We start from the raw sequence: 12615 nt of genomic DNA, 5'->3' as shown, positions 1-12615 counted from the left end.
GCATGTCTAAAACACTTAAATAAATCATAGATGTAATTCCAAGTGTATTATGCTATAGTGTAAAACTAGAGAAGTTTCTTGAGAGTTTCTTGATGTATACAAAAAGGATGGTGAATATTTTCACCTACCAAACATATTAATCTAGAATAAATAAAAAAGTCCTTGTAAAGAATACACCAAGAAAAGTTAAAAACTTTTGGTTCAATAATGGCTAACCAAACATTCTGGAATTTTATATTTAATGAGCTAGCCAATGATTGTAATTCACATATATCATTGATATTTTAAACCATATACATATGTAGTGAAATTCAAGCAAATTGAAGCATATTATTTTCAAGGTTTATATACCATTTCGTTAATCCTCTTTAAATATTGTTTCTATAAATGGGTCTTGCTTGAGGAGGTTCTTAGATGGCTACCCTTGCCATAAAAAGGAAATATAACACTAAGAAGAAACAAAGTTCCTACATCCACAAAACAAGCCAATATTGAATTATCAACTACACTTTCCAGCATGCCACAACAACTCTTTTCTACTCTTTGCATGATATTTCATGTATTAAATCAAGCTCCTCACATACCTCAGCCGAATAACAATAGTGTGTGAAACAAATTATATCATGTTATTTATGTTCAAGACAATACCCAAGCTCTTGTTGTATAATGACTATATAAAATAAGAATAGCATAAGACAACTGGTCCAATTGATGCAGGAGTATCCCCAGTCAATGAGCAATCTTGCATCAACCAAAAATATTTTCTTTCAGTTTTGTTCTATTTAAGTTTTATGTTTTAGGTTCTATGTTCTTGCGGTAGCTGGTTGCTTTTCGTTGCGAATTAGATTTTTGGTCTTCGGGCGTGTTCTGATGCTTAATTCTAGATTATCATTCCATTTGGATTCTTTTTCGATGAGACGTTTCTTCTGGTTTGACTGTTTTGGTTCCGAGAGTACTTTTTGAGCTTAACGGATAATTTGTTGATTTCTTCTTGTGCAGAGCAATATCTTGTTGTGTGGATCTATTTGGGGTCTTGCTTGATGATATTGAGTCCTTGGTTGATATTCCTATTGATCAACGCTCCTTGGTTTTTCTTTTCTGGAGGAATTTCCTTTCATTCTTGGGGCCGACCTATTTACACGTTTCATTTTCCTATGCTAGTGAATGTAATCTTTTGTGGCCGACCCAGATATATTGCGGAGGGTATAAGTAATGTTATATGAGATTCTTAGTAGGCTGTTAGAGGTGAGGAGTTCCTAGTTATGTGATTGATAATTCAGAGGTCTCTCAGAGATCTGGATGGATTGTACTATGTGTTGTTAGCCTACATGTAACTGGTTGATTACCGGGTGATCTATGATGAATATATGATAGTATGGAAACTTGATTTTGTTCTTTTTTAATGTGTTGTTTTTTCTTTTATTGTGTTACTCTTGCTGCATGATCTGGTATACTCTTTGAGGACTGACCAGATTATTGTTGCACCAAGTTGTTTTAGAGCAGGTTACAAACCAGTTTGTGAAATAGTTCGTTGCGAACCTTGAGGTACTCCTTTGGGTGAATAGATCATCGAGTGGAGGCAGACTGTGAGTGTGTTCATGGATCATTGAGTGTGAGACAATTGAAACTGACAGTCAGATTGTCGAGTTGAGGTAGTTCACCTGAGAAAAGGAGGAGATGCCACCTCGAAGGTTGAAGTCTTAGAGGATAGAGAAAATGATGGAGGATTTCAAGAATGAGATGAGGAACGAGATCCAGAATGCATTGGCTAGTTTACAAAGGAATCCAAAGTCTTAGGATGAATATGAAGAAGTTGGATAAGAGCTTGTGGCATAGAATTGCAGAAGGATCAGATAGATAAGTCTGATAGTAAGAAAAAAATGGATGACAGTAAGGTTATGGTGGTAGACTTGATGATGTCTTTTGGTAGTAATAAATAAGAGTTACAGAGGAAAGGGAGCATCAGTCAGAGATAGTGTACAGGTCTAGATCACTAAAGCAACATAAAATAAATAAAGAGAGTGAGGAGTTGGAGAACTCGGTTGAAGTTTCAGAGGAGCTAAAAAAGCGGCTTGCATATAAAAAAGATGTTTGGATCAGAAACAAGCATGAAGTCTATATCCCAAGTCCTTTTTGATTTTCATGAGTTTCCTCTCATGGAACATCTATTTCTCCTTGGGGTATCAGATGCAGGATCATCCTGGGTCAATGAGAAATCTTTTCATCAACGAAATTTTTTTTCTTTTTAGTTTTGTTTTGTTCAAGTTCAATTTTTTAGTTTTCGTGTTCTTCCGGTAGCTATTTGTTTTTCGTTGTGGATCAGATTTTTGATCTCCAAGCATGTTCTTATGCTTAATTCCTGATTCTCAATCCATTTGGATTCTTTTTTGATGAGACGTTGCTTCAAGTTTGACTATTTTGCTTCCCAGAGCAGTTTTTGAGCTTAACGGCTAATTTGTTGATTTATTCTCATGGGATCGATCTCTTGGTATGTGGATCTATTTGGGGTCTTTCTCAATGATCTTGAGTCCTTGGTTGACCATCTTGTTAATCCATGCTCCTTGGTTGTTCTTTTTCGAAGGAATTTCCATTCATTTTTGTGGCCGACCTATTTACACATTTCATTTTCCTGTCTTGGTGGATGTAATCTTTTGTGGCCAACCCAGATATATTTCAGAGGGTATAAATATTGTTATATGTGATCCTTAGTAGGAAATTAGAGCTTAGAAGTTCCTAGTTATGGGATTGATAATTTGGAGGTCTCTTAGAGATCCAGATGGATTATATTTCGGTTTGTTACCTTCCATGTAACTAGTTGATTATTAGATGATATATGATGAATATACGATGGTATAGAAACCTGATTTTGTTATTTTTCAATGTGTTATTGTTTCTTCAATTGTGTTACTCTTATTGCATGATCTGGTCTATTCTCTTTGAGGACCCACTAGATTATGGCTACACCACCAATTCTATTATTAATTAATTGACACTAAATTAACCCAATCTTAAATATCCTTACTTTCAATTTGATAAGTCGGTGTATTGACATGTTTTTTATCAGGACTCTTAGGTTTTTGGTATCTTTTGGGTTGCATTGTGATAGTAAAATATTGTGAATTGAATATATGTAATCCACGTTTTAAAACTAAAGTTAAGAAATCATGTTTGAACCTTGTCTGTTAATTCTTGCAGCCATGCCAGTTTATTCTTGTAGCCAAATGGTTTGTCCCTGTGATATGCGGATTATTTAGGATGATTTCATATGTGAGTTAATGAATGTATTAGTTAAGTAAGATGCATATGCATGTCCTTGTACATTGTTTCTGTTTTAGTGTAGATAATAATTTATGCCGCGGTGGAGAATTTTCCTTCGCGCCTAAGGACTGGAGAATTACGTTTAGATAGCTGGAGGTCAAATTGAAGGAGATTCAAGCGAGCGTGATCTATGGCATAATCGGAGCAGTTGTACTTCACCATGGGAGTTTAACTCTGGTGCATGTTTAATTTGCAAAATATCTCTTTGGTGTGCAAAGACTGTGGTTCGGTTTTAGATCCACAGTTCCTGCAGCCAAGCTCTCTATTATCCCCTTCATCTGACAGCTATCTACCTCTTCTTCTGGGCGTAGCTAGAGTTGTCCATTGTATTTTGTCTTTTCTTTATAATAAGCTCTTCCTTCTTTTCTGAGTGAGACAAAGTGGAAAGGGATTGAGCAGAGTTTTTGTCATGCATTCTAAATTTTTCTCTTTTAGAATATGTAATCATCTTTCAAGAAGAAATGAATAAAAATATGTTATTCTGATCTATTAATAGTTCTTTGCTGAGAGTTTGATATCACTCATCCAAGGGGGCCCACTTGGTGAGTGATCCTGTGTTTATGATTAGTTAGTTTTTACTTAGTTGTAGTAGAAGTTCATGACTGGACTGTTCCTGCAGCCACTGGAAATAGATCCTTTGACTGTTCCTATAGCCAAGGCAAAACGGTGTGATTCCTATTATTTTTATTAGATCTTTTCAGTAGAGTTTTGTAAAGCTTTCATTTAGCCTTTTATGATTTCCATTCCTACCTTTTCCTATAGTAATTAAGAATAATCATTTAAGGAGCTTAGTGCATATATATTGCAAACCCATTTCAAGTTTTACATTCCTAGATTGACAACTAAATGAACACCAGCCATGAGAATAGTAAACTCTACCATATGAATGTCCAAACTTCGGATTAAGATTTCAATTAGAGGTAATATTATTTTCATTATAGTTGGGGTAGACATAAGTGACAAAATATTTTCAAGCATAGCCCCTTGTTTATACAAAAGAGTGTGTCCTAAGTTGTTTTGATTCCTATAGTAATGAGAAATTTAGAAAGAATTAACTTTTGATTACCTTAACCATTTCTTTGAGAATTGTTTTAATTAGGAAATTGACCTTTATTTATTGCACTGACAACAATATGATAATCCCTTAAGTTGCGTTGGGACCAGCTAGTAATGTTGTCCATTCCACATAATTATTGGTTTCTTATCTTGAAAATATGGAATCACCAAGCACAAACTCACCGTTATTATTAAATAAAATATAACCAACTCCACCCTCATGCAATATTTGCCAACTTAACTCTCCCCAACACTTGTATTTTCCTATTCACTCTTAGATGGGAGCCATGTTATAATTTAGTTATGTTCAATTTTAATTTTTTTTAATCATTCATCTCTTTTAGTTTTATTCATTGTTTCAACTAATTGTAATATTAATATTTAAATGGTATGTGAGCTTGTTACGCTTAGTTTTTTCTTCTTATTCAATCAAATTTTTATAAGGGGCATCTTAATGTTTTTGAATAAGGGAAAACATGTTTTTATGGGCCCCTGAGACCCATTACAGCCAAAAGATCAAAAGATTTGCATTAAAGTGCAGCAAAATGCAAAAGACAACACCAAAGAAAAGGATAGCTAATGAACAAAACACCAACAAACTAGAGACAACAAGTCAAAAACCAACAAGACGGACAAGAGCCCAAAATTAGGTTAAGTTCTGAAGCATTTCAGTAGCTTCCATCTCCATCTTATCCATATTATCAGTTGCCCGCTTGATTTCCTCAAATTCTTTGCTATGGCTTTGCATCTTTCTAGTGCTCACCCACGTTCTTCTCCTAATCCCAGTCTCCTTATCCTCATGGTTATCTTCCTTTACTTCAATGATGTCTGCCAAAGCCTTATCTCCAAGGTTACTCACAAGCTTACTAATAAGAGTCTTCATACTAGCTGAGGCGCCCTTAAAAATCTTATAGCTTTGCTCACCTATCTTTTTGAGCGTGTTCTCAACTCCATCAATTCTTTTTCCAATGACCCCTACTCTATTCTCTAGGGAAAGAAAGCTATTTCGATTAGCATTGATGATCTCGTCTGCATTACTAATAGTTTTAGTGAGCTCGCTAAGACAATCAGGGAGGGACTTGAATTTACCTGACCCTAAGGCTTCTAGACTCTCAATTTTTCCTTCTTCCTAGGCTTGCCTGGTTTTAATGCCAATAATTTCCTTATGCATCCAGAGGAGTAGTTGTTTGAAGCTATACATACCAATATTGATACAGAGGTCAATATCAAGGTGATGGGTTTTCTAGGTCTTGTCACCTCCAATCTAAAGATTCACTTCTAGTTCCACCTCCCTGACATCAGATCTCTGTGCTTTTTTCATGGCAATATCCTCCCCCATTAGGCCCTTATCCTTAGAATCAATCATGAGGGGTGACTGATTCTTCGTTCCCACATCTTTAGTTTTAGGAGTCTTTCTTTTCAAATTCTGGTTCATGAGGGTTTGTACCTCATCTCTTTCAGTTTCCATGTCATAATCAGTCTCATTGTCCTCCTCATACCAGTTATCCTCATCCTCCCCTCTCTTCTCCTTTTTGGCCGACCCTTTATTATGTTTCCCATCCTCTATTTATTTACATTTTCTGCTCGACCCAATAATTTGGGGGGTCATCCTCTATTCTAAATTCCCTTTCATATCCTTCGCCTTCCTCATCATCAGAGTCATTGATAACCTCTTCCGCGTTGAAGATCTCAGCGATACTCAGATGGATAGTAGTGCTCTTGATGTGATTATACAGAATCACCATCAAACCTTCATGCATTGTTGGGTTGATATTGGGGTTGGTTATTACAGGGTAATCGAACGGATCTATGTTGCACTTTAGGCTAATAGTACCTATTCTGGCTAGAACCCTTCTGGCCAGACCGACTTGGTAGCCACGTAGCGCTTGCGTGGCAATGGATTTCCGGCCGGAAACATTCCAGTCGGAATGTTTCCATCCTTTCAATACATTGCACTATAAAAAATCATAAATATTTTGAATAGTTCCGACCGAAACCCTTCTGGCCGGAACTGTTTATGTGGAATGCCAAGTGGTAGCCACATCAACAAAAATGATGATTTTCTTAAAGTTGTCACTTCTGTAGTAAAATTCAATAGGTAAATTAAACTTATTAAAAAAAAGAAAAATACCCTTTTGTAGAGATATAATTCACGATTCACTCATATAATTTTTTATAATGTTTTGATTATAGTTAATATATAAAAATTAAAATTACTATAACCAAGTAATCTTTCCTTCTATAACAAGCTAGTTTGAAAAACAAAAAAAAATATCGAATCACTTCAAAAAAATTTGAAAAAAATATGTTTCACTAGAAGAGAGAGTCTTCTCCAAAAGGGTATTTTTATTTTTTTTATTATCATAATTGAATAGACAAACTGTGGTGGGAGACAAAAACCATCAAATTTTGGCGTATTCAACTTCCAAATGCTATAACAAAGAAAATATACATCAAAAATCAATTTTTTTTTTCATGCACTATATATATATATGTCATCTATAATGGATATCAAAATAAAAAAAAAATAAGTTGATTTACATTTTCTTTTGTGGTGGGAACTAAACCCCCTGATTTTCAGCGTTTTTCAGCAAAAAAAAACTAGACTTTAAAGATAAAAAAATATATAAATTATTGAATTTTTTTTTTTAAATAGTAGATTTAAACTTCAACAAATTTTACACATTTCATCAGTTTACATCGCCTTCAAATTCAAAATGCAAATGATACTTTTATGGTGATGAAATTGAACAGTTATTGGTCTGTTAACCTTTTCCTTTGTAAAAGTGTGGCAGAGGTTTATGCTTTTACCCTGCATCCTTGATCCTAGCGTTAGGGGTGCAGAAAAGATAATATGGAATAGAAATTTTATTTTTATACCTAAAGTAATTAAGTAAGACAAAATGGTAGCTGTAAACCCTAGTATATCTACCATTGAGAGTGATAAATTCTATTATTGCAAGCAAAACCCTTTGCCAGATTAATTTAATTACGTTTGGCGATAAGTAGGTATGGCTGCCCTTCACTAGTCTAACATTCTCCTCCTCATCCTTCATAAATTTCTTCACAGCAGCGTTTGAAATCTTTTTATCCCTGTAGAACTTGATGTCGTCCATCGGAACACCCGTTGCCTCGGTGATCATAGTTTCAATCACTTTGACCTTCCTGTTTCCAATGGTCAAAGTGCCTTTATTTCAGCCCTTCTTGAAGATTCTTGTAATTTCAGGTCCTTTCACGTGCATGCGCTCCATGAAATCAATTATCTTGGCAGCTTGAAGAACTGCTCAGACTCGCGAACGATTCCTCCATTTATCAATGGTAGTAACCTATGTTCTCTTGCATTTTCCACCCATAATGTTCTTGATATCAATCATCTATAATTTCCAGCAAATACCTTTCTTCTCAATAAACATTCTATGAGAAACCACCAGAATTCTGTCAAAGTTTCTAGTGCCTTTGCTCAAGGGGGAGAAAAAAACCCATAAATCATGCGAAGTAAACCTACTATAATTAATGTACTTCCTTCTCGGTTGCATATAAAAATAGCTCCTATTTCCATGACCTCTCCTACCACCTCAGGAAATGATTTTAAATTTGGCCTTGCTTACCATTGAATCTGTCATAAGTTAAGATATCACATGCCGCACACAGGAGTTCCCCTTCACAATCGCATGCTATAATTTTCTCGCTCCATACTACCTCATTGGCCACCCAGTCGACACACCTATTGGCCTCTCTCTAAACATGGATAATGTGGCATTTTTTAAATCCCTGAAGCAACTCCTTGGTGGAATCAATAATGTTTTTAATTGTCTACGAAGGTTGGTGTTTACCAAGGAGACAATTAATAATGTTTTTAAAGTCACCATCCAACCATAACATCTTGACCCCCATATTAGAGGCTAATATCATCAATTGAAGGGCACCCATAGGTTTTGCTAGATGATTGGTTTGAATTCCCAAGGGATAGCCAATTGGCCTAGTATAAAATCCAACACCATTAAACTTTATGATTTGATCCAAGGATGTAAGAACTACAACAAAGAAAGCCCACTATTTCTCAAAGGTTTTCCCCAAGGTAAAGCATGCTCCATTTTTAACACAATAGAGGCAAACCCATAGGGTTTGCACCTAGGTTGTAGGTACTATAGGCAAGAAGCCCCACCATTTCAACAAAGGGTCATCCCCTAATCACTTTATGGTTTGAGCCAAGGATGTAAGAAGTACACAAAAGAAGCCCCACTAATTCTCCAAGGTTCTCCCTTAAGGTAAATAATGCTCCATTGTTAACATGGTAGAGACGAACCCGTGGGGTTTGAACCTAGGTTGTAGGAACTATAGGAAAGAAGCCCCACGATTTCACCAGAGGGTCATCCCCTAAACTTTATGGTTTTAACCAAGGATGTAAGCACTACAGGTAACAAGCCCCACTATTTCTCCAAGGTTCTCCCCAAGGTAAAGCATGCTCCATTGTTAACACGATAGAGACGAACTCATGGGGCTTGAACCTAGCTTGTAGGCACTACAGGTAAGAAGCCCCACCATTCCATTAAAGGGTCATCCCCAAGGGGCATCTTAATGTTGTGATTAAGGTGTCTCAACCATTGCAAATTTTAACATTGATTTTGCATTATTACTATTTTTTTAACTAAAACATAACCAACTCCACCCTCATGCAATATTTTCCAACTTAACTCTCCCCGACACTTATGTTTTCCTATTTTTTATTTTTTAATTTATTATTTTATTTATTATTTATCTACAAATGTTTATTTGTCTAATGGGATCCACAAGCTTGGTGGCATCCTACTTGTGATGATTATATGACACATATGTTGTACTTGTTGAGGCAGGCTTCCCACTTTGAGGATCTTCTGAAGTGTCATCATGATAGATTCTATGACATATTGGACATGTGGTAGGAGATACCTTTTGTATGGATAAGGTGGGTGCCCAAACTATGTTATGATGAATTATAAGAGAATAAGCTAATATTATTCATTTATGATGGGTTCTCTTATAATTACAAGTGTTATATGTTATGATGGTTGTAAGATGTGTATGAGCATCCATCATACCTCCGGATAGAAATTTTGGGTGCCCAACTTAGGAGGTTTGAATAGGGAGTCATTTGGAGATGTACATATGTCATTTGCATATTTTATGGTGGCTGAAAAATAGGGCCAAATGCTTTGAATGACCCCATCTTGTTGCTTCATCTAGAAGATTCCTCTTGAGTTGTATTTCTCTATAAAAGGTAGCCTTAGAGAGTATTAGTCATGTTAAGTTTGCAGGTGAAGTCTTATGCTACTGAAATTAATCCAGGTTGTGGGTTATAGTTGTAAACTCCTATTGAAGAAGCTAAGTGTTGATATTATATTGTAATAATTTTGATTTCAAAGATACAAAGTACTACTGTGATTTTGGAGTGTGGGGTTTTCACCCAAAAGGGTTTTCACTATGATTTATCTTTATACATGTTTGTCATATACTTTTAAATGTATATATATTTTTTTAATAGAAGATCTATAAAGAAAATTTCCATAGTCTCCCCCACTATATTATTATTAGGAAGTGTTTTTTGCACCTTAGCTTCCTTTTCGTTGGTATAAGAGCCTGTGTAGTTTTTGGTTCCATGGTTGGGTAGTGGATTTTTTGTACTAATCTTAGTTTGAGCAGGAGATTTTGTAGATTATTTTTGAAATCTTGTTGCAAGAATAATATTGCAAGCACACTTTTAAAAGTTGATATAGAGAAGTTTAATGGTAGTAACTTCCAACTTTGGAAGTTAAAAATGGAAGATATTCTTGTGGATAGATATCTATGAGATGTGAATATGGAAGATATTCGTGTGGATAGATATTCTAGAAGAAAACCTAAAATCATATCGCAAGATGATTGGTAATATGGATTAGAAGCCCAAATATTTGATAAGACATTGTTTGGCTAATGTGGTACTCTTTAATATCCATGAGGAGAAGATTGTAGCTACACTTTGGAATAAGCTTGGAGATGTTTATCTAGCTAAATCCTTGGAAAACAATATTTGGTAGTAACTTCCAACTTTGGAAGTTAAAAATGGAAGATATTCTTGTGGATAGATATCTAGAAGAAAACCTAAAATCATATCGCAAGATGATTGGGAATATGGATTAGAAGCCCAAATATTTAATAAGACTTTGTTTGGCTAATGTGGTACTCTTTAATATCCATGAGGAGAAGACTGTAGCTACACTTTGGAATAAGCTTGGAGATGTTTATCTGGCTAAATCCTTGGAAAACAATATTTTTCTAGGAAAGAAATGTATTATCAAAGGATGTTAGCTGCAGGATCAATTGTTGATTATCTCAATGCATTCAATATGATTGTTTTTCAATTGGGTTCTATTGGTGAGAAGATTGAGGAGGAGGATCATCACATGCTTCTATTGTGTTCTTTGCTTGATCCATGAGACCACCTTGTTATGTCTATTGGGAGTAAAACCACCAAATTCAAGATGGATGGGCTGGTAGCATTGTTACTTTTTGAATAGATGTGGATGAAGACTTCCAAGTTAGCTAAGGAGGCTCTTGCAATTCATGGTAGATAAAAAATAAAGGCAATAAGATGGACAAGAAAGATGAAAGAGGCATATCAAAATACCATGGGAGATCTAAGTCTCCTGGGAAATCCAATGGAAAGTGCTGGAACTACAACAAAACTGGCCATTTTTGTAAAGAATGTATGGAGGAGAAAAAGAAGAAGAGACCTTGTAATCCTCATTCAAAAAAATCCTCTCACAATGATGGTGAAGCATTTATCATAGCCTTGAAAATGCATGCAGTGAAAGATGTGTGGTTGATAGATTCAGGTGAACCTTTTGACATGACCTCACATTAGGGTTGGTGTTCAAAGTATGAAGAATATGATGGTGGAAAGGTATATCTCAGTGATGACTATCATTGGAAATTTGTTGGCCATGAAATAGTCAAGATTAAATTCCATGATGGCAGAGTGAAGAGATCAATGGTGTAATATACATATCAGGTTTGGCATGGAATCTACTCTTTGTATGTAATTTGACAGATGTGGGTGTGCAAGTTGTTTTCTCGCAAGGTGGAAGTAAGATGACTAGAGGTTTTATGGTTCTTGCTAAGGGTGTTCAAATAAGAACCTTGCATAAGCTAGATGCATCCACGATAGAGTGCAATAGTGCTTCTATGGAGTCCAAGAAGAGGGATCTAGAATCTTCATTCTCATCATCAAATCAAGTTGTAAAGAGGACTATTGCTTCTACATTTGATGGTTGTTCTTTTTGGGTACTTAAGGGTGCCAATGCCTTGGAGATGAAACTCCTAGTGGAAAATAAAATGTTATGGCACCAAATACTTGGTCACATGAGTGGGAAGGGTCTCAAAACCATGAAAAAATAAATGCCTGATAGAGGGGCATGATGATTATCATGTGTTCAATTTATGTGAACACTGCATCTATTGTAAAAGAAATCATGTTCATTTTTACTCTTGTTCTCACAAATATTCTAGGTTGTTGGACTTGATACATTTTGATTTTTTCGGCCTTGCTAATGTTCCTTCAATTTTGAAATCTCTATATTTCATTTCATTCATTGATGACTATAGTAAAAGAACCTTTTTTTTTATTTTCTCGGAAGTAAATCTGAACTCCTTAGTTAGTTTAAGGAGTTTAATGCTCTTGTTGAGAATTAGACTTTTAGAAAGATTAAGTGTTTGAGGACTGACAATGGTGGTGATATTTGCTTAGTAGATTTTGACAGATTGTGTAAGGACCATGGGATTGAGAGGCATAAGATAACTCTCCTTAGTACAATGGAGTTGTAGGGAGGATATAAAATGGTTGAGGAGTATGCTTAGCGGTGTTGGCCTTGAACCAAAGTTTTTAGGCTGAAGCAATAGACACTACCTATGATTTGGCAAATAGATATCCTACATCAGGACTTATTGATAAGACACCTATGGAGGTGTGGTAAGGAAAGAAGCCCTCTATGGGACATCTAAGAGTATTTGGTTGTGAATATTATGCTCATGTTCCAAATAAAAAGAGATCTAAATTGGAGAATAAGGTAGTGAAGTATATCTTTATTTTCTATCATGCCACTGTAAAAGAGTACAAGCTTTGGGATCTACTAATAGAGAAGGTCATCTATAGTATAAGTGTTAGTTTTAGAGAGATGAAACCTTCCACTATTTAGCTACAACCAAATAAAGAGGAGAGAAATAATA

This window comes from Cryptomeria japonica, chromosome 11, assembly GCF_030272615.1.
Source record: "Cryptomeria japonica chromosome 11, Sugi_1.0, whole genome shotgun sequence".
In the NCBI taxonomy this organism is placed as follows: domain Eukaryota; kingdom Viridiplantae; phylum Streptophyta; class Pinopsida; order Cupressales; family Cupressaceae; genus Cryptomeria; species Cryptomeria japonica.
Note: the sequence above shows the minus strand (reverse complement) of the source record.